Source organism: Artemia franciscana, chromosome 7 (assembly GCF_032884065.1).
Source record: "Artemia franciscana chromosome 7, ASM3288406v1, whole genome shotgun sequence".
In the NCBI taxonomy this organism is placed as follows: Eukaryota; Metazoa; Arthropoda; class Branchiopoda; order Anostraca; family Artemiidae; genus Artemia; species Artemia franciscana.
The window spans coordinates 1731420-1756724 of record NC_088869.1 but is presented as its reverse complement, the minus strand read 5'-3'; the positions used below and the strand labels follow the sequence as shown (position 1 = coordinate 1756724).

General features: G+C 34.4%; 1 protein-coding gene across 3 annotated transcripts in view; it reads left to right on the top strand.

Annotated features, from left to right (window-relative positions):
* The window catches only part of LOC136028714 (potassium channel subfamily K member 2-like), an 85069-nt gene that overhangs the window by 6039 nt on the left and 53725 nt on the right, over positions 1 to 25305 (top strand). For 2 of the 3 annotated variants that reach the window (XM_065706582.1, XM_065706580.1), the window contains exon 2: positions 16869 to 16983. The exons of the other annotated variant lie outside the window; for it this stretch is intronic. The gene's annotated coding sequence lies outside the window, so the exon portion shown is untranslated. The remainder of the gene's footprint in view (positions 1 to 16868; positions 16984 to 25305) is intronic. 3 annotated transcript variants of the gene reach the window in all.

Below are 25305 nucleotides of genomic sequence, written 5' to 3'. Positions count from 1 at the left end.
TAAAGTTCTAGTTGCCTTTTTAATTAACCAAAAAATCGGAGGGCAACTAGGCTTCGCCCCCGCTCTTTTTTTCTCAAAATCATTCGATCAAAATTATGAGAAAGCCATTTAGCCCCCCCCCCCCAAAAAAAATATTTAAATTTCGTTTTGATTATTCCTCTGCGGAGAGCCAAAATCAAAACATGCATTGATTCAAAAACGTTCAGAAATTAAATAAAAAAAACGAGTTTTTTTAACTGAAAGTAAGGAGCGACATTAAAACTTAAAACGCACAGAAATTACTTCGTATATGAAAGAGGCTGCTTCCTCATCAACGCCCCGCTCTTTACGCTAAAGTTTTTTACTGTTTTAAAAAGAAGAATTGAGAGAAAGAGTCAAACTTTAGCGTAAAGAGCGGGGCGTTGATGAGGAAGCAGCCTCTTTCATATACGAAGTAATTTCTGTGCGTTTTAAGTTTTAATGTCGCTCCTTACTTTCAGTTAAAAAAACTCGTTTTTTTTATTTAATTTCCTAAAGAGACGTGTCATTTTCTTTTGAAGTTTCACAATGTTTCTTTCTTTAATACTTGTTTACATTTTATCCCCAGACAAAGAAGTAATTTAAGTTTTAAGGTGAATTCATTTTAAGAGACTTTCTTTCATAATTGTATGTGCACGCGCATGACCAGTATCTGCATGTATATGCGTGAAACAGTCATGTGTGTTTTTTCATGATTGCCTGTCAGTGGCTCATAGCTACCCAATTCATAGCTGAAAGAGAATATACCCAAGGGCTTCAATGTGGAGAAAAAGGGGACGACCTTCTCTCTTGGATCTTGAAAATTCTTCTTTTTTTGTATGCTCATTGAAAAGTGCTTTCTTTGTGTTTTCGTTGAAAAAAATGAAGAACCAACTAAAATCCCCCTCCCTAGGTTCTGAAAATTCATATTTCCCCCTCTGCATTTTCGCAAATTAGTGACGCTGAATAAACGGAATGGGTTTCAATAGCATGGGTAAGGAACTTGGAGGATCCAGAATATCACCTCCTCAGTGTAAAAGATTAAACAAAACAAGCTCTTTGACTGAGCTTGAAAATCAAAAAAATAGGGGAGGCTGGGATACAGTTAAACTGCAAACGAATAAGAAAATCCGAGAAACAGAAATTTTAAGAATGTTACGAACCAAGAATTTTGTTCGATTTAAAGCAGACATAAACTCCGCTGTAATCTTCTTTTATTTATTCACTGGAAAACTTTATTATTTGATAAAAAAAATATTCCATGGTTTTTGGGTATTTTGGCTGAAAACTCTCAGGCAATAGGTTTTGAAAATTATAAATATATTTTTGTCTGCCAGATTCAGAAAGTATTGTATGGCATTATGTGCCTTTTAACAAATATTAGATCAGCTAAATAGCTCTGGTGACGTATTATTTATATGACTACTTCAATTCTTCTTTTTATTAAATAAAAAAAAAGTTTCTTTCAGCTGAAAGTAAGGAGCAACATTAAAACTTAAAATTTTCTCTGACAAGTTCCCCCTCTGGAAATTTCCCTCCCTATGGAAAATTCCCTCGTTTAATTACACTCTGCACAAAATTCCTCCCCCCCCCAATCTGAAATGTACGCATGCTTCCCAATAACAAATACTAGGCATAAATAATGGGAAATTTTTATAACTTGAACATATTTCCTGTGGGACTGTGGGAGGGGGAGGGTCATGTTATATCTAAAGGCATAGTTATTTGATATTTCAACTATGATGAACAAAATGGCTATCTCAAAAGTTTGATCGGACAATTTTGGGGGAAAAGGGGTGGACCGGTGGTCTAGTTGCCCTCCAATCTTTTTAGTCACTTAAAAAGGGCACTGGAACTTTTAATTTATGTTTGAATGAGCCCTCTCACGATATTATAGGACCTCTGGGTCGACACGATCACAACTGGGAAAAAACACAATTTCACATTTTTTCTGGCAAAAAATGTGAAATTCCACATTTTTGCAGATAGAATCTTGAAATCTCTAGAATAGGATTTCTAATGCGCTGAATCTGATGGTGCTATTTTCATTAAGATTCTGTGCCTTTAGGGGGTGTTTCCCCCTTTTTTTGAAAATCATGCGATATTTTAAGGCTTGTACTCCTTAATAGGTAAGAATAAACTTAATGAAACTTAAATATTTGAAATCAGCATAATAATCCAATTCTTTTGATGTAACTACTGGTATCAGCCGGGTCGCTCCTTACTTACGGTTGGTTACCACGAACTGTTTAATTTCTTTAAAAAAGTCAACGCGACTAATGAAATAAGCATAAAAATATAACATGCAAATATATCATAGAAAGAGTATCAAACAAAACTGACTCACTTGAAGGTTACTGGAGTTTTCTACTTTCATACTAGGTCATTTTGTATAAATGTTTTATATGTGGTTTTTTTTTTCGTTTTCAACATATTTGATGTTAACTGGCCCCTATGAAAGGGGCTTACAAAGCATCTTTTTGTCAATAACATAACTGGTAAAAAAAAAAAAAAAAAAACTTTTTTCAGATTTAAAGATGAACACGCTTTAGATAAAAATGACACATTTTTGGATGTTCAGGGATCACATTCATTCACCTAAAAGCTGGCAACCCTGCATATATGTTCCGTCTCTGGTGATGCATCATTTCTTTTTCTTTACTTTCAGTTAACATGACTTAAGAAAGGCTCATTAGATGAATTGAACTTTGTGCTTTCGCATTTAAGAAATCTTTGAGGAAAACCTCTCGATAAATACCATTTGAGAAAAAAGCAAGTAATAGCAAATAAAAATAAATAAATGAAATAAATTTAGTGCTTTGAGAAAAGGCATTAAATGTTGTCTCTGGTGGTGCATTACTTATATGGCTAGTTAAGCTTTCTTTTTCTTTCCTTTTAGTCTGGTGATGGTTTCTTTTCTCTGGTGATGCATTACTTATATGGCTAGTTAAGATTTCTTTTTCATTTCTTTGACTTGTGAAAGAAATTTCTTGACTTTTGAAAGAAAGGCTCATTAAATGAATTGAACTTTGTGCTTTCCCAATTAAGAAATCTTTGAGAAAAATCTCTCAAAATCTCTAAAATACTAAAAATACTTTTGAAGCTCACTTGTTTTACTAAATTCATAGCTGGTTTCGAATTTACAGAATCACAGTTCTCGCCAAACAGCATATATTATCAAACAGTTCGTGGTAAAGAACTGTACTAAGGAGCGACCCGGCTCAATAGTAACCAAAACTCTAAAAAACTGACTTTTTGTACCAATTTTGGTACCAATAGCTACATCAAAGGAATCACATTTTAATGTTGATTTTAAATATATAAGTTTAATCAAGTTTAGACTTACCCATCAAAAGTTAAGAGCCTGAGAAAATGTGCCTTATTTTAGAAGATAGGGGAGAAACACCTTCTAAAAGTCATAGAATCTTAAAGATCATCAGATTCAGCGTATCAGAGAACCATACTGTAGAAGTTTCAAGCTCCTATCTACAAAAATGTGGAATTTTGTATTTTCAAACAGTTCGTGGTAACGAACTGTAGTAAGGAGCGACCCGGCTCAATAGTAACCAAAACTCTAAAAAATTGAACTTAGATATCAATATCTACATCAAAAGAATCGCATTTTAATGCTGATTTTAAATATATAAGTTTCATCAAGTTTAGTCTTACCCATCAAAAGTTACGAGCCTGAGAAAATTTGCCTTATTTAGGAAAATAGGGGGAAACACCCCCTAAAAGTCGTAGGATCTTAACGAAAATGACACCATCAGATTCAGCGTATCAGAGAACCCTACTGTAGAAGTTTCAAGCTCCTATCTACAAAAATGTGGAATTTTGTATTTTTTGCCAGAAGACAAATCACGGGTGCGTGTTTATTTGTTTTTTTTTTTTTTTTTTTTTTTTTTTCTTTTCCCCAGGGGTCATCGTATCGACCAAGTGGTCCTAGAATGTCGCAAGAGGGCTCATTCTAACGGAAATGAAAAGTTCTAGTGCCCTTTTTAAGTGACCAAAAAAATTGGAGGGCATCTAGGCCCCCTCCCACGCTCATTTTTTCCCAACGTCAACGGATCAAAATTTTGAGATAGCCATTTTGTTCAGCATAGTCGAAAACCATAATAACTATGTCTTTGGGGATGACTTACTCCCCCACAATCCCTGGGGGAGGGGCTGCAAGTTACAAACTTTGACCAGTGTTTACATATAGTAATGGTTATTAGGAAGTGTACAGACGTTTTCAGGGGGATTTTATTTTGTTTGGGAATGGGGCTGAGGGGGGGATATGTTGGAGGATCTTTCCTTGGAGGAATCTGTCATGGGGGAAGAAAAATTCAATGACAAGGGCGCAGGATTCTCTAGCATTACTATAAGAAAACAATGAAAAATAAACATGAAAACGTTTTTTCAAATGAAAGGGAGAAGTAGCATTGAAACTTAAAACGAACAGAGATTATTACGCATATGAGGGGTTCTAAAAATACTTTAGCATAAAGAGCGAGGTATTTAGGAGGAGATAAATACCTTGCTCTCTATGCTAAAGTATTTTTAGTAATTTCAACTATAAATAGGGTCATTCTTATAGGGGTCATTCTTAAAGAATTGGGACAAAACTTACGATTTAGTGTAAAGAGCGTGAATGAAATGAGTTGTCCCCTTCACAATCCCTCGCTCTTTATGCTAAAGTTTGACTCTTTGCCACAATTCTACTTTTTAAAACAATTAAAAGCTTTAGCGTAAAGAGCGAGGGATTGTGGAGGGGACAACTCATTTCATATACGGAGTAAACTAAGAGAAAGCCATTTAGCCAAAAAAAAAGAATTAATATACAAATTTCATTTTAATAATTTATGTGCGGAGAGCCAAAACCAAACATGCATTAATTCAAAAACGTTCAGAAATTAAATAAAAAAAACTAATTTTTTTAGCTGAAAGTAAGGAGCGACATTAAAACTTAAAACGAACAGAAATTACTCCGTATATGAAATGAGTTGTCCCGTCCACAATCCTTCGCTCTTTACGCTAGAGTTTGACTCTTTGCCACAATTTTACTTTTTAAAACAATTAAAAGCTTTAACGTAAAGAGCGAGGGATTGTGGAGGGGACAACTCATTTCATATACGGAGTAATTTCTGTTCGTTTTAAGTTTTAATGTCGCTCCTTACTTTCAGCTAAAAAAATTAGTTTTTTTTTATTTAATTTACCAGAAGGCCCATCACGGATGCGTGTTTATCTGTTTGTTTGCTTTTTTGTTTTTGTTCTTCCAGGGGTGATGGTATCGACCCAGTGGTCCTAGAATATTGCGAGAGGGGTCATTCTAACGGAAATGAAAAGTTCTAGTGCCCTTTTTAAGTGACCGAAAAAATTGGAGGGCACCTAGGCCCCCTCCTACGCTAATTATTTTCCCACTGTCACCGGATCAAAATTCTGAGATAGCCATTTTATTCAACATAGTCGGAAAACCTTAAAACTATGTCTTTTACGACTTACTCCCCCACAGTCCCCGTGGGAGGGGCTACAAGTTACAAACTTTGACCAGTGCTTACATCTAGTAATGGCAATTGGGAAGTGTACAGACGTTTTCAGGCGGATTTTTTGGGATGGGGGGAGTCGTTGAAAAGAGGAGAATATGTGGGGTAACTTTCCATGGATTAATTTGTCGCGGGGGAAGAAAATTTCCATTAAGGGAGCGACGGATTTTCTAGTCTTATTTAAAAAACTGTGAAAAAATAAATATGATAAAGTTTTTTCATCTCAATGAAAACGAATGAAAACGAAATCTCAATGAAAACGAACAGAAATTATTACACATATGAGGGGCACACCTCATCCTAATACGTTGCTCTTTACTTTAAAGTCTTTTTAGTATATTTCAACTATTTATTCTACGGCCTTTTTGATTCAGGGGTCATTCTTAAGTAATTGGGACAAAACTTAAGCTTTAGTGTAAAGAGCGAGGTACTGACAAGGGAATAAACTCCCTCATATACGTAATAAAAACATACGAATACAAAAGTTCGTTACGTAAGCTGATTCGAAAGTTACGTATATCTTTTACTAATAAAAACGTTTGTAAAAAATTAAAAGTTCTAGTTGTCTTTTTAAGTAACCAAAAAATTGGGGGGCAACTAGGCCTCCTCCCTCGCTCCTTTTTTCCCAAAATCATTCGATCAAAACTATGAGAAAGCCATTTAGCCATAAGATAAATATGCAAATTTCGTTTTAATCATTCTTTTGCGGAAAGCCAAAGTCAAAACATTCATTAATTCAAAAACGTTCAGAAATTAAACAAAAAAAAATAAGTTTTTTAACTGAATGTAAGGAGCAACATTAAAACTTAAAACGAACAGAAATTACTTCGTATATGAAAGGGGCTGCTCCTTCCTCAACGCTCCGCTCTTTCCGCTAAAGTTTTTTACTGTTTTTAAAAGTATAGTTAAGAGAAAGAGTCAAACTTTAACGTAAAGAGCGGGGCGTTGAGGAGGGAGCAGCCCCTTTCATACACAAAGTAATTTCTTTTCGTTTTAAGTTTTAATGTCGCTCCTTACTTTTAGTTTAAAAAAAACTTGTTTTTTTTTTTTTTTTTAACACGAAAGGATGATATTATGTCATTGTTTTTTTTAACAAAAAATCACGCCGACTTCTTTAGTTTCATCGACTAAGTTAAAAAGATTTTCTCTTGTAAGGTTTATTGTGTATATTAAAACAAGAAAGAAAATCAATAAAAAAATTATTTGTGAAGTAAAGAGCGTCGAAATTTAAAGAAGTTAGAATCTGGTCTGGTCCCTGATACACATCCCAAATTTCATCCTCCTAGCTTACCTGGAAGTGCCTAAGCTAGCGAAACCGGGACCGACAGACAAACAGACCGACACACCAACAGACCAACAGAATTTGCGATCGCTATATATCACTTGGTATACCAAATGCCATAACCACATAAGGGCCTTTTCAGGTTTCCATAAAGTGGTGACTTTTTTTCCCTTGCTACTGTGTCATATACTATTGACTGAATCAATCCACGTAGAATTGCTGATTGCTGATTTCTGACCATAAACAGATTGCTGGTTGCTGATTGCTGATTGCTGATTTCTGATTTCTGATTTCTGATTGCTGATTTCTGTGCCATAAACAGATAATAAAAAAAGTTGGAATTTAAAACCAACAAAAATATTTGCCTCACAGAATATCCAAGGTATTTGAACAAAATTCGCTCAAATAAAGCGATATTTTCAAATATCTCTAAAATTCTAAAAACTAGTGCTTTTTTCTAAAAACAGAAAATGAGCTTAGTTACGCTTTAAGAAAAATGTAATTTTAAGCTAAATATGTTAACATTATGGCTGGTAAAACAATACTAAGTTATTTTCCTATTTTATGGAGGCCAATTCTGAAATTTTCTATTCCTAAAAAAGCATCTTATTTTATGTTTTCCAACGCATTAATTACTCTCTGCTCATTTTCCTTTCAAGTTTTTCTTGAAAAATATTAACCACAAAATTATAAATTTATATGTTTTCCGTAGTATTTTTTTTATAATATTAATATTATTACATTTAAATTTATTATTTTCCTTAGAATTATATTTTTATTATGTTTATGTTTTCCATAATATTACTATGTTTCCATAAAATTACAATTAAAATGTTTTTTGGGAGTTGAATACTTTCTTTTAAAAAAATAAAAGTGTAGTTATGCCAGAAATATGTCAAATGGTATCGAATATCACCGTATTTTTCGGCTTATTTGTCCTGTTGGTTGTTAAAGGAAAGTGCTGCCCCGCTCACTCCTTTGGGCTTTGCGATAAGTTTCAATAGTTTGTGACAGAGAAAAAAAAAATTTCTATATCACAGATTTGTTTTTTGGAAAATAAATCTATTGTTTTGAAGAATATTCATATGATTCTGGGAAAAATTTTGATCCATGTTGCTTTTTGAAATATACTTTAAGATAGTTACCAAATGAAATATAGAGAGAAAACGGTTATAATGCTCAAACAAAGCAGTGGATAAAAACGATTTATAATTTTTAAATGATATAAATCTGGCTTTTATATATTTTCTATTATTTGGAATGAATTTCTTTTGTTCAATAGTTTGTAACGGAGAAAAAAAACTTTTTTTTTTATCACAGATTTGTTTTTTGGAAATAATTCTATTATTTTGAAAAATATTCAGACGATTCTGGGGAAAGTTTTGAACCATGTTGCTTATTGAATGGGATAGTTCACAAATAAAATATATAGAGAAAATGGTTGCAATGCTCAAACAAAGCAGTGGACAAAAAACAATAAATTTTAGACGATTTAAATCCGACTTTTCTTATTTTTTATTATATTTTTTATTATTTGAAGTTAGTTCATTTTGTTTCTTGTCCCCTCCTTTTTTAAAAATATTATACCAATTTTCTCTCATTATTTTAAATTCTGTTAAATTCTATGAAGTTAAATACAGTGTGGTCCAAAAAATTATTTGGGATAATTAAAATTGGTTTAAATTTGTTTATGCTTTGCTCGATTATTAGATACAATAAAATAGGGGAATCTCCTGTAGCGTCTTTTCTATGTTCGACTCCGTAGAATACGGTATCCTTTCTAATTATTTTATTTCACGGCACTGAGCACGACCACGATGTGTAAATTTATATTTGCTTCCTCTTTATAGAATTCTTTAAATAATTCGAACATGTCTTTACCAAAAGTCTTGCATAGCCTTGTTTAGGAGCAAAACACAATATTTCTTTTTTTTAGAAATTTTTTTTTTTTTAACTTTTTTTTTGTTTTTTTAAGGCTATAAACTGTATTTTGAGTGCTTGTTTCATGTTGTCTATTAAATAAAAGACAAGTTTTTTTTTAACTGAAAGTAATGAGCGACATTAAAACTTAAAACGAACAGAAATTACTCCGTATATGAAATGGGTTGTCCCCTCCGCAATTCCTCGCTCTTTACGCTAAAGTTTTTAATTGTCTTAAAAAGTCGAACTGTGGCAAAAAGTCAAACTTTAGCGTAAAGAGCGAGGGATTGCTGAGGGGACAACCCATTTCATATACGGAGTAATTCTATGACTTTTAGGGGGTGTTTTCCCAAAATAAGGCAAATTTTCTCAGGCTCGTAACTTTTGATGACAAAGATTAAATTTGATAAAACTTATATATTTAAAGTCAGCATGAAAAACCCAATTCTTTTGATGTATCTTTTAGCATCAAAATTCCGTTTTTTAGAGTTTTGTTTACTATTGAGCCGGGTCGCTCCTTACTACAGTTCGTCACCACAAACTGTTTGATCAAACAGTCCGCGGTAAAGAACTGTGAGTAAGGAGCGACTCAGCCTGATTGTAATCGAAACTCTACAGGAATGTTGATAATAACTTTGTTCTTTCGATATCTGATTTATTTTCCATTATTATTTTAATTCTGTGGTAATTTTTTTCTTTTTCGGTATTGAAACATTAACATGTTTTCTATATTATATTCTGATTTACTTTATTTCTTTTTTTGAAAAACAAAATATGAATCGAATTATCAATCTGTACATAAGAATATGTCGAAATTACCCCATGGTAAGCAAAAAAAGACATTCTGCTATGGCACATACAGACTATTAACAAGTTTTGGGTTTTTGTGGTATTTCCGTTTATAGAGGGGTCCTCTATCATGTCTTAATGTGAAATCATTTTTATCAGTGCATGCATGGGATTTACCTGAGGGTGTCGGATTTACCCCAAACCTGGGGTAAGTTCGATCTTCTTGAAATAGGTTACTTTGATGCCGTAAGTCACAGAAACAACAGAGATTGCGAGCTTTCTAGATAGTGAAGAATATTACTAGTATGACCAAAAGCAAAATCAAATAGTTTTTATTGTGACACTAACTCCTAAATAATTTCGGGGCCAAATTAAGCTGAAAAAACTGAACAAGGGTTCAGGATTACTTCACTTCATCCTAGCTTTTGGTTCAAAATCCACCTGAACGTGCCCTGAAAGTTTCAACTTAATAATCTAAACCCTTTCTGAAATATTGCTGGTACACCCTTTTGACAATCTGCATCTTCATAGTACGTTTTGATCAAGTTCAACATACCCCTAATCATTCCCTGAAAGCTCTACCTTAATACCCTTTTAGGTTCAATAGTACCAATAGTTATAGTAGCCGTAATAGTAGCATTAGTAACGCTATGCACATAGCACCTTTTGTTTTTTTTCCAAAATCCTCCTTAAGACAGGCGGAATAATTCAACTCAATTCTGTAAACATATCCTGGGCCATTGCTGTTACGGCCCTTTGACAGTCTGTATGCATATGGTATATTCTGATTTAGTTCCATACTGTCTCAACATTCTTTCAAATTTTCAGCTTAATACCCTTAGATTTGGTTGCAATACTATAGGTAGAAGCTCTAATGATAGTAGCAATATCAGAAGTATCAATAGTTGTGGTAGTAGTATCAGTAGAAGCAGTAGTAGTAGCATGCAAATATTTGCCTCTTGATTAGTTCATTATCCTGTACAACTAGGCCTGTATGTTTTAACTTCATACTGCAAGCCGTTCCTAAAAAATTGCTGATACGCCCTTTTGGGAACCTGCATGCACATAGTGTGTTCGATTCAGTTCAACCTCCTCCCTGAATATCCCCTGAAATTTTCACCTTTATACCCTTAGCCTTAGGTGTAGCAGTAGTGACAGTAATAGTAGTAGGAGTATTATTTCTAGTTGTAGTAATAGGCTACTAACAGTAGTAGCTGTACATCTAGTAGCAGTAGTAGCATGTTACCTTTTGGTCAGTTGAACACCCCATTATCAAGCCCTGGAAGTTTCAACTTAGTATATCAGCTGTTTCTACGATATTGCCAATATACCCTTTTGATAACTTGTATACCCATAGTGTTTTTAATTTAGATTGACTTACTCCTTCACATTTCCAAAAATTTTCATCTTAATACTCTGAGGATTATTTACCATTGGAGCATTAGTTGGAATAGCAGTGATAGTAATAGCGGTGGTAGGTAGGGGCTTAGCTACAGCATTTCTATTGGGGGCAAGAGGGGTCTCCATCCTGAGAGTCAAGGGGGATGGGCTATTTAATAATTTTTCTCTAAACTACTACCCCCTCCCGAAACAATGCCTTTCGATCATATTGCCTTTAGATCAATTGGTCTTCCCCCAAGGCATTTGCAGAAAGTTCCAGCTTAAAACGCAAGGCCATTTTCGACAAAAGGCCTTTTGAAAATCTACATGAACATGCTATGTTCTGATTTAGTTCAACTTCCCCCTCAATATTCTCTTAAATGTTCGTCTCTATACCTTTAGCCTTAGTAGTACTAGTATCATATTAGTAGTAGTAGCGATAGTAGCAGTGTTGTAGCAATAGTAGAAGTAAGAATAGTAGCATTGGCATTAATAACAGTATTAGTATGTACATATTGTCTTTTGGTTAGTTTATAATTCTCCTCATCATTCCTTGGAAGTTTCAGCTTGATATGGTAAGCCATTCCTAAGATATTGTTGATAATACCCTGTGACAATTTTTATGCACATATTATGTTTTGATTTAGTTAAGCTTTCCCATCAACATTTCCCGCAATTATTCACCTCAATATCCTCAGTCTTAATAGCAGTCGCTACTGAAGCAGTAGTTGTAGTATTACTAGTAGTAAGAGTGGTAGTACAAGGAGTAGTAGTAGTAGTAGTAGTAGTAGAATTCTGCCTTTTTGGTCAATTGATCTCATCAATCTCCACCCTCATCATTCCATGAAAATTTCAACTTAATACCCTCAGCCATTCCAGACCTACGCCATTTTGACAACCTCTTTATACATAACGCGTTTTGATTAAGTTCAGCACTCCCCTTAAGATTCTTTGAAAGCTTAACCTCAATATCCTAGGTCTTTTTGAACACTAAAGGTCAACTATGGCCTCTTTCTAAATTACAGATACTAAGTGTAAACAAAAGTTGAATTGAATAACTTATAGCTGCTGCCCCGACGGCTCTAGGGTGAAGCTATTTTCACCAAGTGCCTTGGTGAAAACAAAGTAATAAATAGAAAATACATTGTGTCCATTTTGCTCTTTACTTAGAGAGTGCTATTGGGCTGCTTATTATTCCAAATTTATAAAAATCATTAAGTTGAACATTACCTATCAAAGCTAAGATCCTAAGAAAGTTTGTCTGATTTTAGAAAAATGGGAAAACACCCCCAGAAAGTCAAGCGATCTTAATGAAAACCACGCTATAAGATTCAGCCTATCAGAGAATCCTACGTTTAAAGAAGAGCATATCGGAGAAGTTTGGAGCTCCAATGTATAAAAGACTGAATTTTGCAATTTTTTTATTTTTTTATGCCACCAAAAAGATTACAAATGAGTAATTATTGTGTTTTCTCTTTACTTACAGTTTGTTACGACAAATTATTTGATCCAAGACTCTCTTGAATGTGAAAGAGGGCTACTACTCTCCTCTTCAATCCCTGTTTCTACATTCAAGTTTAATATTCGTAAAAAAAAGGTAACACTTGTATTCCTCCTGGAAAGTTCCCTGGCGGAGTTTGTGATGCCCGCCTCTCCAAACCTTATCTTTATGTCGGTGTTAGAAAAACAAATGTTCCTCTGCAAAAAAGGGGGTCACCCTGCAGCATCTACATTCAGAATAAGTCGAAACAAAGGGAAATTCGGGATTAAGTTCTGTGTTTCCAGACCTTCTATTATGTTCACCTGAAGGCTCCTGGAGGGCCCATATTCTGGCAAAAAAAAAACACTTTTTGAGGTATCAGGCTCTGACCCCCCCCCCCTCATAATCTACTAAATGGTCAGTCATCCCTGCTTCGTAACAGCTTAAGGAAAGTTCACACTTTTATCAGAATAATTTCTATTGTTTTTAATTTTTAATGTTGCTCCTTATTTTCAGTTGAAAAAACTTTTTTTTAATTTCTAACCATTCTTGAAACCATGTCAGGGAATCGTCCCGCACCCTCTTGTAAACTTTGTCCAGGAAAATTCTCTCCGAAAACTTTCCTCCCACGGAAAATTCTCCCCGTGGAAAATCCATCCCCCTCGCAGAAAATTCGCTCGAAAATATTTCCATTGAGGACACTAGAACTTACAGGACGATGGGTTCAATACGGTCACCCCTGGAAAAAATAAAGAAAGAAAGAAAACAAATAAATACCCACCTCTAATCTTTTTGGTGGCACAAAAAAATAAAAAAAAATGCAAAATTCAGTCTTTTATACATTGGAGCTTCAAACCTCTCTGATATGCTCTTCTTTAAAAGTAGGATTCTCTAATAGGCTGAATCTGATAGCATAATTTTCATTAAGATCGCTCGATTTTTTGGGGGCTGTTTTCCTAGTCAATAGGCAACAAAACCCTAAAAACCAAAATTTATGTACGACTGTAACGGCAAAATATATTATTCAGGCTGATTCTATTATGTATTAAATATTAAAAACAAGTTTTTTCAGTTGAAAGTAAGGAGCGACATTAAAACTTAAAACGAACAGAAATTACACCATATATGAAAGGGGTTGTCCCCTCCTCAACGTCCCACGCTTTACGCTAAAGTTTGACTATTTCTCACAACTCTACTTTTTAAAACAATAAAAATCCTTAGCGTAAAGAGCGAGGCGTTGAGGAGGGGACAACCCCTTTCATTTACGGAATAATTTCTGCTTGTTTTAAGTTTTAATGTCGCTCCTTAGTTTCAGTTAAAAAAACTGTTTTTTTATTTAATATTCTAAAGAATTATGTTGATTGTGCAAGTCTTTTAAGGTGTTTTAAGGTGTGTTCTAAGCAAATTTACAAGGTGGGTATCTCCGCATACTGTATATTCACTACATAGCTTATCTTGATAAATAGTACAAAAAACTATTAAAGTCTTTTGTCGTTATAAAGTCTATTGTTTGCATATTAATCGAAATTAATTTAAATTAAACTAAAATTAATTAAAAGTCTATTATTTGCATATTAATCAGAAATCGTTTTCACATTAGCGTGGATGTTAAGAGGTGGTTGTCGCAAACAGGGGCGGATCTAGAAAAAAAAGAACGAAATAAGGGTGACAGAAGTGTCTGGGGGAAGGGTCAAACCCTCCAAACCCATGGATCTGCTTCTGGCCTAAATTGCTTTTAACTCTTTTATTCATCTAATTTCAACCAAATTAGCTATACAGTTAAAATAAATTGATAGATATATCTATCACAAGAGCAATTTGCTATTTAGTTAGTCACAAAACTAAAATTAAGGATTTTTTTGAGTAGGGGATGGGTAGGGGCAGTTCAAAAAAATTACTCTTTAACATAAATTTAGTGCTGTAAGTTGCCTTATCACATCCTCATCATTGACGCCCAGAAACCTTACCCTAAACTGAGGGGTTCTTAAGAAAGAGAATAAAAAAAAATCTGCAAAAAAAAAAACACAATCTGAAGATGAAGATCTAGCAAGCAAGTTTAATTATATGATTATTTTTTTTTCTGAAAACGAGGTTTATCTTATAATTTTATGACGAAATTATTCGTAAATTGATCGTGCGAGCAGTTTCATGTCTGAATCAAACAGTTCGTGGTAACGAACTGTAATAAGGAGCGACCCGGTTCAATAGTAAACGAAACTCTAAAAACCGCAGCTTCGATGCTAAAAGATATATCAAAAGAAATCAGATTTTCATGCTGATTTTAAATATATAAGTTTCATCAAATTTAGTCTTTGTCATCAAAAGTTACGAGCCTGAGAAAATTTGCCTTATTTTGGAAAATAGGGGGAAACACTCCCTAAAAGTCATAGGATCTTAACGAAAATCACACCATCGCATTCAGCGTATCAGAGAACCCTATAGAAAAAATTTCAAGGTCCAGTCTACAAAAATGTGGGATTTCGTATTTTTTTTTGCCAGAAGACAAATCACGGGTGCGTGTTTATTTTATTTTTATTTTTTTTTTTTTCAGGGGTCATCGTATCGACCAAGTGGTCCTAGAATGTCGCAAGAGGGCTCATTTTAACGGAAATGAAAAGTTCTAGTGCCCTTTTTAAGTGACCAAAAAATGGAGGGCACCTAGGCCCCCTCCCACGCTCATTTTTTCTCCAAAATCAACAGATCAAAATTTTGAGATAGCCATTTTGTTCTGCATATTCAAAAACCAAAATAGCTATGTGTTTGGGAATGACTTACTCCCCCACAGTCCCTGGGGGAGGGGCTGCAAGTTACAAACTTCGACCAGTGTTTACATGTAATAATGGTTATTGGGAAGTGTACAGTCGTTTTTAGGGGCTTTGTTTGGTTTTGGGGGTGGGGTTGAGGGGAGGGGGCTATGTGGGAGGATCTTTCATTGGAGAAATATATCATGGGGGAACAGAAATCAAAATTACTATAAAAAAAAACAATGAAAAAATAAACATGGAAAAGTTTTTTTCAATTGAAAGTAAAGAGTAGCATTGAAACTTAAAACAAATAGAGATTATTACGCATATGAGGGGTTCTAAAAATACTTTAGCATAAAGAGAGAGGTATTTAGAAGGAGATAAATACCTCACTCTTTATGCTATAGTATTTTTAGTAATTTCAACTATTTATTCTACGGCCTTTCTGAGTCAGGGGTCATTCTTAAAGAAATGGGACAAAACTTACGATTTAGTGCAAAGAACGAGGTATTAACGAGGGTACAAACCCACTCATTAAATTAAAGAATATAAAAGTTTGTTACGTAAGTTAATTCTTAAGTTACGTATATTTTTTACTAATAAAAAAATTCGTGAAAAATTAAAATTTATAGTTGCCTTTTTATGTAACCGAAAAATTGCATGGCAACTAGGCCTCCTTCCACATCCCTTATTTCTCAAAATCGTCTGATCAAAACTAAGAGAAAGCCATTTAGCCAAAAAAGGAATTAATATGCAAATTTCATTTTAATAATTTATGTGTGGAGAGCCAAAATCAAACATGCATTAATTCAAAAACGTTCAGAAATTACATAAAAAAACTATTTTTTTTTAACTGAAAGTAAGGAGCGACATTAAAACTTAAAACGAACAGAAATTACTCCGTATATGAAATGGGTTGTCCCCTCCGCAATCCCTCGCTCTTTACGCTAAAGTTTGACTTTTTGCCACAATTCTGCTTTTTGAAACAATTAAAAGCTTTAGCGTAAAGAGCGAGGGATTGCGGAGGGGACAACCCATTTCATATACGGAGTAATTTCTGTTCGTTTTAAGTTTTAATGTCGCTCCTTACTTTCAGTTAAAAAACTAGTTTTTTATGTAATCTCTAACAGATCAAGAGCAAAATCTTAGGCGCGGGGGCCACTGGACCCAGGGCGCCAATGTGACTTGAGGTGGGCACCAAATTGACAAGTTTACTTTCAAAAAGATTAAAAAAAAGAAAAAAAGAACGGAATAAGTGGGCCAGAAGTGTCTTGGGGGAGAGTGGCCCCCTCCAAACTCATGGAACCGTTCCTGGCCTAAATTTCTTTTAACTCTTTCTTTCATCTAATTTCAACCAAATTACCTGTATAGTCAAAATAAATAGATAGATAAATTTATTCACACGAGAGCCTTATTGGGCCATTCGCTATTGACTTAGTCACAAAACTAAAATTAAGGATTTTTTGAGGGTGGATTGGGTTATTATTAGTCAAAACTTAACTTTCGATTTTTGTGTATTTTCAGAGTTTTAACCAAAATATCCGGAAATATCCTTCGGTCCCCTTGTACATTCAGCCATCAGTCTTCGTTTCTTATCCATTCTATGCTCGTCTCCAGATTTTTTCATTTTTATCCATTTTGAACTTTTAGCTACAAGGCTATTTTTCAATATGTCATTGTGAATAGACTAATAGCTATAACTGTGTTACAACGTATATGAAACGTGTTGAAGATACCACTTTTATTTTCAGGTTAGGTGTTTCCATTTTCGTGAAATAAGGGAAAGTTCCATTTTCGTACAAAAATCTTTGCAGCCATCAAAGATTTTTATGCCAATTTTGCAGATATATACTGAACCAGCCGACGGTAAAATTTTTGTTCGTTTTAAGTTTAAACTTTGCTCTTTACATTCATTGAAAAGGTTTGCTTTTTGTTGTTAATTGAGTAAACCACCTAGGTATAATTGACCAAATGTTCACTTAAAAAAAGCGTAAAAAAAGAAAATATAACGGAATGTGAATGAGGAACCAGAAAAATCTTAGGGGGTCTAAGGCCCCTCCCTGTCCCCTGGATCTGTCCCTGGTCACAAAGGGGATTTTAAGGGAGTCCGTGTGAAGTGTACAAAATATGTGGCAAGTCGTTGAGTTAAAGCCGAGACGAATATACTTTTACCCGTTGACGGATCCTCGTACTTCACCTAAATTAACCAACTTATTCCTTAAAAGAAGTTATTCCATATATGAGGGGGTTTTCCCCCTCTTCAATACCCTGATCTTTACGTTAAAGTTTTTTAGCTTTAAAAAAAACTTCTTATTCTAATTTCTTCTTATTCTTATTCTAAACGACCTTGGTGTTTCAGGATTTGCTCTTAGCAAACTTGGACAAATAGTCAAACTTTAGTTTAAGAGCAAATTATCGTGGAGCGGGGGGAGGGGGGAAATCCCCTCATATACGAATTAATTTATGTTCGTTTTGAGTTTTAATCTTACTCCTTACTTTCACTTGATAGGACTTCTTTTTTTTTATCTGGCTACCTCCCCATGAAAAATATCCCACCCTTACGGGAGACTCTTCGGGAGAAAGCTCCTCCCACTTAAAGTACCCCTCCTCCCGTAAAATTTGCTCCGGACAATTTCGTTCTAGCTGAAAATTCCACCTCGTGAAATTTCCTGCTGACGATTCCGTCTGAAAAATTCTCCTTAGCATAATTTCATTTAAAAAAGACTGAAATTTCTAATCACTTCAGAAATTTCACTAACTCCCAGTACGAAGTTCCTTCCGTGGGAAATTTCCCTTGGAGAATCTCCCCCACAAAAAATTCTTCCATGTAGAATTCATCCCTCTAAAAATCCCCCCACCCCTGAAAAATTCGCCAGACAATTCCAAACCCGCTGATAATTTCCCCCGGAACTTATCCACGCACAAAATTGAGTCAGTAAAAAGAAAATAAGACAAACAAAAAGAATTTTGTATAGAAATTCTGTCAAATCCCATGGAACAAAATTTCCCCAGGAATGTTTAACCCGGAAACTTCCCTCCTCACAGAAAATTCTCCCATGGAAACAAATCCCCAGTGGAAAATCCCCCCTCCGAAAAATGTCTGTATACTTCCCAGTAACAAATAGTGTACGTATTTGTTTTGATAATATATACTGCGCGTAGATATTATCAAAAATACGTTCTAATAAAAAATACAGTCCATACCTAATCTATGGGAAACTTTGATGTATAGTGAAACATAAATGAAAGGGACATCAAATTACTCAAGGTAAACTAAAAGTTACTTATCATTACCAACCAAATATCCTTATAAAAAAATCGTAATTACTTGCCTACGTTTGACTACAGCTAATTAGCGTTTCCAGCAGTTGTCATTTAAGCTTGGCAAATGAGTTCCCTTGAACCATCAATTCCTGAATTCTTAAACCATTCTTAAACTGTACTTATTCTTGAATCCTTGAGGGGCCTAAAGCAAGGACTTCGCATACTTAAAATAGCCCTTTCGTAACACTCGCCTATCAGATTCAGTAAAAATGTCCCAAAATGGGGTCAAATTTAGAATAGGCGTGTAATTAGCATTACCCAAGGTTGTCATTTGAGCTTGGCAAATGAGTTCCCTTGAACCAACTATTCCTGAATTCTTGAACCATTCTTGAACCGTACCTATTCCTGAACCACCGGAGGGCCATAAGCAAAAACTTTGCGTACTTTAAATAGCCCTTTCGAAACACTCGCCTATCAGATTCAGTAAAAATGTCCCAAAATGGGGTCAAATTTTGTCAATGTTAGGCAATGTTTACAGGGCAATGACAGGAGAATATGTTTAATTACACTTGTATGAATTGCATGTAGTGAAGTATGGATGTTGTATTTATTTAAAGAAGTTTTTTCCATCCCGTGCTGTTCGAATTTGTCTTCTCAGCCGGGCTCGGGACCTTTTGTTATTTATTTTATTGTTAAAAAGAACCTGAACCTATAAATGCAAAATATTAGGAACAGATCAGTAAAATGATGGATAATAGTCAAACAGACAGTAGTCAAACGAGACCACCCAAATCGGATCTAGAGGTAATTAAAGCATAAGAAATGGAAAAGTGAACAATTTTATCCATCAGCCTTATATAATGACACCATGCATCTTGTACTGATTAAATAAAAAAAAAAACAAGTTTTTTTAACTGAAAGTAGGGAGCGACATTAAAACTTAAAACGAACAGAAATTACTTCGTATATGAAAGGGGCTGCTTCCTCATCAACGCCCCGCTCTTTATGCTAAGGTTAGACTCTTTCTCTCAACTCTTCTTTTTAAAACAGTAAAAAACTTTAGCGTAAAGAGCGGGGTGTTGATGAGGAAGCAGCCCCTTTCATATACGAAGTAATTTCTGTTCGTTTTAAGTTTTAATGTCGCTCCTAACTTTCAGTTAAAAAAAAACTTTTTTTCTATTTAATTTCTGAACGTTTTTGAATCAATGCATATTTTGATTTTGGCTCTCCGCAGAGGAATAATTAAAACAAAATTTGCATTTTTTTTTTTTTTTTTGGCTAAATGGCTTTCTCATAATTTTGATCGAATGATTTTGAGAAAAAAAGAGCGGGGGAGGAAGCCTAGTTGCCCTCCGATTTTTTGGTTAATTAAAAAGGCAACTAGAACTTTTAATTTTTTACGAATATTTTTATTAGTAAAAGATTTACGTAACTTATAAATTAGCTTAGGTAAAGAACTTTTGTATTCTCATGTTTTTATTACATATATGAGGGGGCTCGCCCCCTCGTCAGTACCTCGCTCTTTACACTAAAGCTTAAATTTTGTCCCAATTCATTAAGAATGACCCCTGAATCACAAAGCCGTAGAATAAATGCTTGAAACTACTAAAAATACTTTAGCGTAAAGAGCGAGGTATTAGGAGGAGGTTAGCCCCTCGTATGCGTAATAATTTTTGTTCGTTTTAAGTTTTAATGCTGCTCCTTACTTTCAGTAGAAAAAACGTTTCATATATATTTTTTCATTGTTTTTCAAATAATGCTAGAAAATCCTGCCCAACCTTCATTGAAATTTTCTTCCGCCATGAGCAGTCCCCCCAACCAAAAAATCCCCCTGAAAAAGCCTGTACACTTTCCAATAACCATTACTATATGTAAGCCCTGGTCAAAGTTTGTAACTTGTACCCCCTCCCACGAGGACTGTTGGGGAGTAAGTCGTCCCCAAAGACATAGTTATAAGGTTTTTCGACTACGTTGATGGCTATATCAGAATTTTGATCCGTTGACTTTGGGAAAATAATTAGCGTGGGAGGGGGCCTAGGTACCCTCCAATTTTTTGGTCACTTTAAAGGGGCATTAAAACTTTTCATTTCCGTTAGAATGAGCCCTCTCGTAACATTCTAGGACAGCTGGGTCGATACGATCACCCCTGGGGAAAAAAACAAACAAACAAATAAACACGCATCCGTGATCTGCCTTCTGGCAAAAAATACAAAATTCCACATTTTTGTAGATAGGAGCTTGAAACTTTTACAGTAGGGTTCTCTGATACGCTGAATCTGATGGCGTAACTTTTAGGGGGTGTTTCCCATATTTTCTAAAATAACACAAATTTTCTCTGGCTCGTATCTTTTGATGAGTAGGACTAAACTTGATGAAACTTAAATATTTAAAATCAGCATTAAAATGCGATTCTTTTGATGTATCTATTAGTATCAAATTCCATTTTTTAGAGTTTTGGTTACTATTGAGCCGGGTCACTCCTTACTACAGTTCGTTACTACGAACTGTTTGATAATTAGAGAATTTCTCGATCTGTCCCTCCTTCCTGACACATCGAGATTTTTCAATTTTCCCATAATCTCCTTTTTACCATTTCTAACCAGACAGGTATGCAGGAGTTTTCGGGGGTAGGGGGGGGGAGAGGCAGCAATAAAAATCAAAACTATTTTATAACGAGCTGGGTAGGTAAGCGTGGGCAGGATGGGGGAGGGGGAGTTGAGTATTGAAGAATGATGGAGACTGGATTTGTTATTATTATTTTTCTTTTATATTTTTATTTATCTATTATTATTTTTAATTCAGTTATTGTTTACTTTTTTGATATATAGGTTATCGTTAATTTATTTTTGGTGTACTTATTATAGAATTATTTAAATAGTTTAGGTTTTCTTCAAATACTTGCGTTAATACGTAAGTAGTTAAGTGGATTTTCGTACGAATGCAAACACTCATAGGTCTAATCCAGCGCGAAAATGTTATTTGTTTATTCATTTTATCATATTTATGAAAGTGAAAATAAAAACCTTATTCTTAAAAATATTAATAATTTAATTCTTTAATTTTTGTTAATTATTTAATTTAATGGTGTGTTTGTTATTTCTTTAATAGGAGGTCTGCATAAACGACAAAAAAACAAAAAGTCAACATCTTCTTTACCAGAAATCTTATACAACCATTTAACTTCTACCTGTTTTCAGACGGATATTCAGTTTTCAGTACGCTTACATTGTTAGAAAGAGTGAATTTCAATTTTTGTTTTTACGACTAAACGGAGCAAAATTTTCGGTTTAGAGTTCAGGAAAGGGCAGTTCTTAAAAAGGCTATAGCACACATGCTATAAAATGCTAAAAATCAGCTCAGAGGAAAAAGTGAAAAACTGATTTCAGAAGAAATCAGTTGAGCAATTTGGTAGGTTATTGGGAAGTGTACAGTCGTTTTCAGGGGCTTTTTTTGGTTTTGGGGTGGGGTTGAGGGGAGGGGGCTATGTGAGAGGATCTTTCATTGGAGAAATATATCATGGGGGAACAGAAATTAAAATTACTATAAAAAAAACAATGAAAAAATAAACATGGAAAAGTTGTTTCAATTGAAAGTAAAGAGTAGCATTGAAACTTAAAACAAACAGAGATTATTACGCATATGAGGGGTTCTAAAAATACTTTAGCATAAAGAGCGAGGTATTTAGAAGGAGATAAATACCTCGCTCTTTATGCTATAGTATTTTTAGTAATTTCAACTATTTATTCTACGGCCTTTCTGATTCAGGGGTCATTCTTAAAGAAATGGGACAAAACATACGATTTAGTGTAAAGAACGAGGTATTAACGAGGGTACAAACCCACTCATATGTGAAAAACTGATTTCAGAAGAAATCAGTTGAGCAATTTGGTAGCTTTTGGTGTCCCACTTTCCCTGTAAGGTGTCCCATTTTCATTGAAAACTTTGCAGAAACAGGTGACATAAAGTTTCATTGTCTTTTCAATCAAATTTAACAGTGAAAATCCAGATTTTAGATTGCTCTGGATGGTGGATATTCCCCTGGGAGACATTTCTATTGAACCCTTTGTCTTTGAAACGGTTAGCTGACCCCGAGACTCGCAAAATTATGCATAGACAATGATACAAACCTACATGTTCCTCATGATCCTCGCTGGCTTCCCATAGCAGTCCTCATGTTTTGAACGGCAGCCTTTTACAAGGACAAATTTAGGTCAAAACCCTGGGGGGGAATGTGACAAGGCTGCCAATAAGTAAAGTACTGGGGGGCCCAATGTTACCGCTAATAATTAGCCAAATTGACAAATTTATTTCAAAAAAGAGTGAAAAACAAAAAAAAAACAAGGCGTGACGACGCTAGAAAAATACTGGGGGAGGGGGGTCACCCCCTGGATCCACCAGTGACCTTTTACACTATGTATGAATTAAGGTGGTTTGACATTGTGCCTATGTGGAATATATGGATAGATAACTATTAAGTGTAGTAAATTATGTGATTGCTACATTTCGGCATCTATTTTTTAAAATAAGTGCTTTGGAATTTTATCTTTTCAATTGCAAAGGGCCTCGAAGAAACTGTGCAATAAGATTCGGTTACAAACAAGGTTTCCAATTCACAAAAATAGAGGGGGGTAAATATTTTCTTTAATTAAAAAAAAAATAAATTCAAATTAAATTCTAATACAAATACACATTAATTTTAAATACAAATAAACAAATTAAATTTCTTTAATTAAAAGAAAAGATACAAAAAAAGGTAGTCTTCATAATCTAGGATGGAGTAATATTGTTTATAATAGAACTTTAATTTAAAAGTAATTTCGTCTTTTTAATAGAAGTATCAAAATAAATATTCATTTCATTTAAGAGATGAAATCCCCCGGGGTCTACAAGCAAAGTTTATCAAAGATAATGAAAGGTAATACTTTGGACATAAAATTTTCGTTTGGTCTTTCACTCTTGATAAATATACAACATTTTGCTCGCCTATGCGTAATTGGTGCCAATTGGCGACGCACAGTGTAGTCATTCAGTTGCTGTAATTTGATAGCCACAAAGAAAACATGCTAAATAGTCTCTTATATTTTATTCTAAGTTGGCCGTCAAGTGATGTTATATAGATGGTAGTTTTAATTTTTTCTTAAATATTCGATAAGTCTAGAAGGGGTAAGTCCATTTTATGTTTGTTACATCGAACTACTTGTTTTCTATCCTGGTATAATGAAAAGAAGGTAAATTATTTTATAGCATCATAGTTGTATTATTTTATAATTATATAACGTTATGCTATGTTCGCTGATAAGGATTTCGAACTTCTTTTATACGGTTCTCTATTATGCGGAATTTGAGGGTTTAAATATAATGTAGTTCACTTCCCTTTTTGTGTGTTTTTTCCACCTTTTTAGGAAATCAGGGACATCTTTTCAGGCTCGAAACTTTATGTAGAATGGATTAAAATTGAGGAAGCTTATATATTTGCAATTTACATGAATATTGAATTTTATTGACGTGTATACTGTCACAATAACACAATATTTTAAAATTTCTGTTATTAAGAGCTCAAGTCACTTCTTACCATGAACTGCTCGATGAACGGAGGATGGATGTGACTTTTTGGGACCATCTCCCCTCCCCCTCCCTCAACACAAATGGTAAAATATTAAGGTTTCAGAACATGAGTGAGGTTACTCAACACCTTGTGACGCTGTTTTTTCTAACTCAATGTCGGCCTACAGTATTTGATGCTAATATACACGAAAACTGAACGTAACCAAAACACTGCAAAGGTGATATTTAATGCTACCATATTGATTCCTTTTCGTGTCTGTGGGGGTTCCTGTACATAATTCCAAATACCAACTAACATGAACTACAATTGTGCATATTGAGCATTTCCTTTCTGAGGGGTTTCTCATGGGGAAAAGGTCAGATGTGCATACTGAGCATTTCTTTCTGAGGGTTTATCTTGCACTTTGTTGTGCAGATGGAGATGTGCAGGCGTATATCTGCACTTGGTTGCAAAGGAGATGTATCCTGTAGTTGTTCCTGAAGATCATTTGCATTCATTTTCAACTGAAAGTATTGACTTGGGACAGGCGTAATAGACTTCATTCGTTTGTTTTTTCTTTATTAATATCGAATTTTATATTTCACATTAAACTAAATATGTTCACGACGGGTTATCAGAAGCGTGAATTTTTTGTTCGGAAAGCAGGAATGTCACATGGGCAAACTGCAACAGAAAAAAAAATTTCAATCAATTTTTTCGAACAGTTTGTGGTAACCAACTGTAAGTAAGGAACGACTCGGCTCAATAGTAATTGAAAATCTAAAAAACGGAATTTTAAAATCAATAGATAAAAAAAAAATAATTAGCTTTTTATGACGATTCCGAATATATAAGATTCATCAAGTTTAGTGTTACCCTTCCAGAGTTACGAGCCTGAGAAACTTAACCGTATTATTTGAAATAGAGGGAAAACACCTCTAAAAGTCAAAGAATCTTAATGGAAATCATAGCATCAGATTTAGCGCTTCCGAGAACCCTAATGTAGAAGGTTTAAGCTCCTATATAGAAAAAAAAGGAATTTTGCTATTTTTTCCAGAAGAAAGATCACGGATGAGTGTTTATTTGTTGTTGTTTTTTTAGGGTGATCGCTCAAAATAAAAAAGTGCCATTGTTCTTTTTAAGTGACGAAAAAGATTGGAGGGCAACAAGCCCCCCTCCCACGCTCATTTATTTCCATAAGTTGTCTGATCAAAATTTTGAGATAGCCATTTTCTTCAGTATAGTTGAAATATTAAATAATTATGTCTTTAGGAACAAGATGACCCCACTATTCAAAGGGATAGGCATGCAAATTATGAAATTTGCCCATTGTTTGCTTATAGTATTTGTCATTGGGAAGTATACAGGCACTTTTTTCG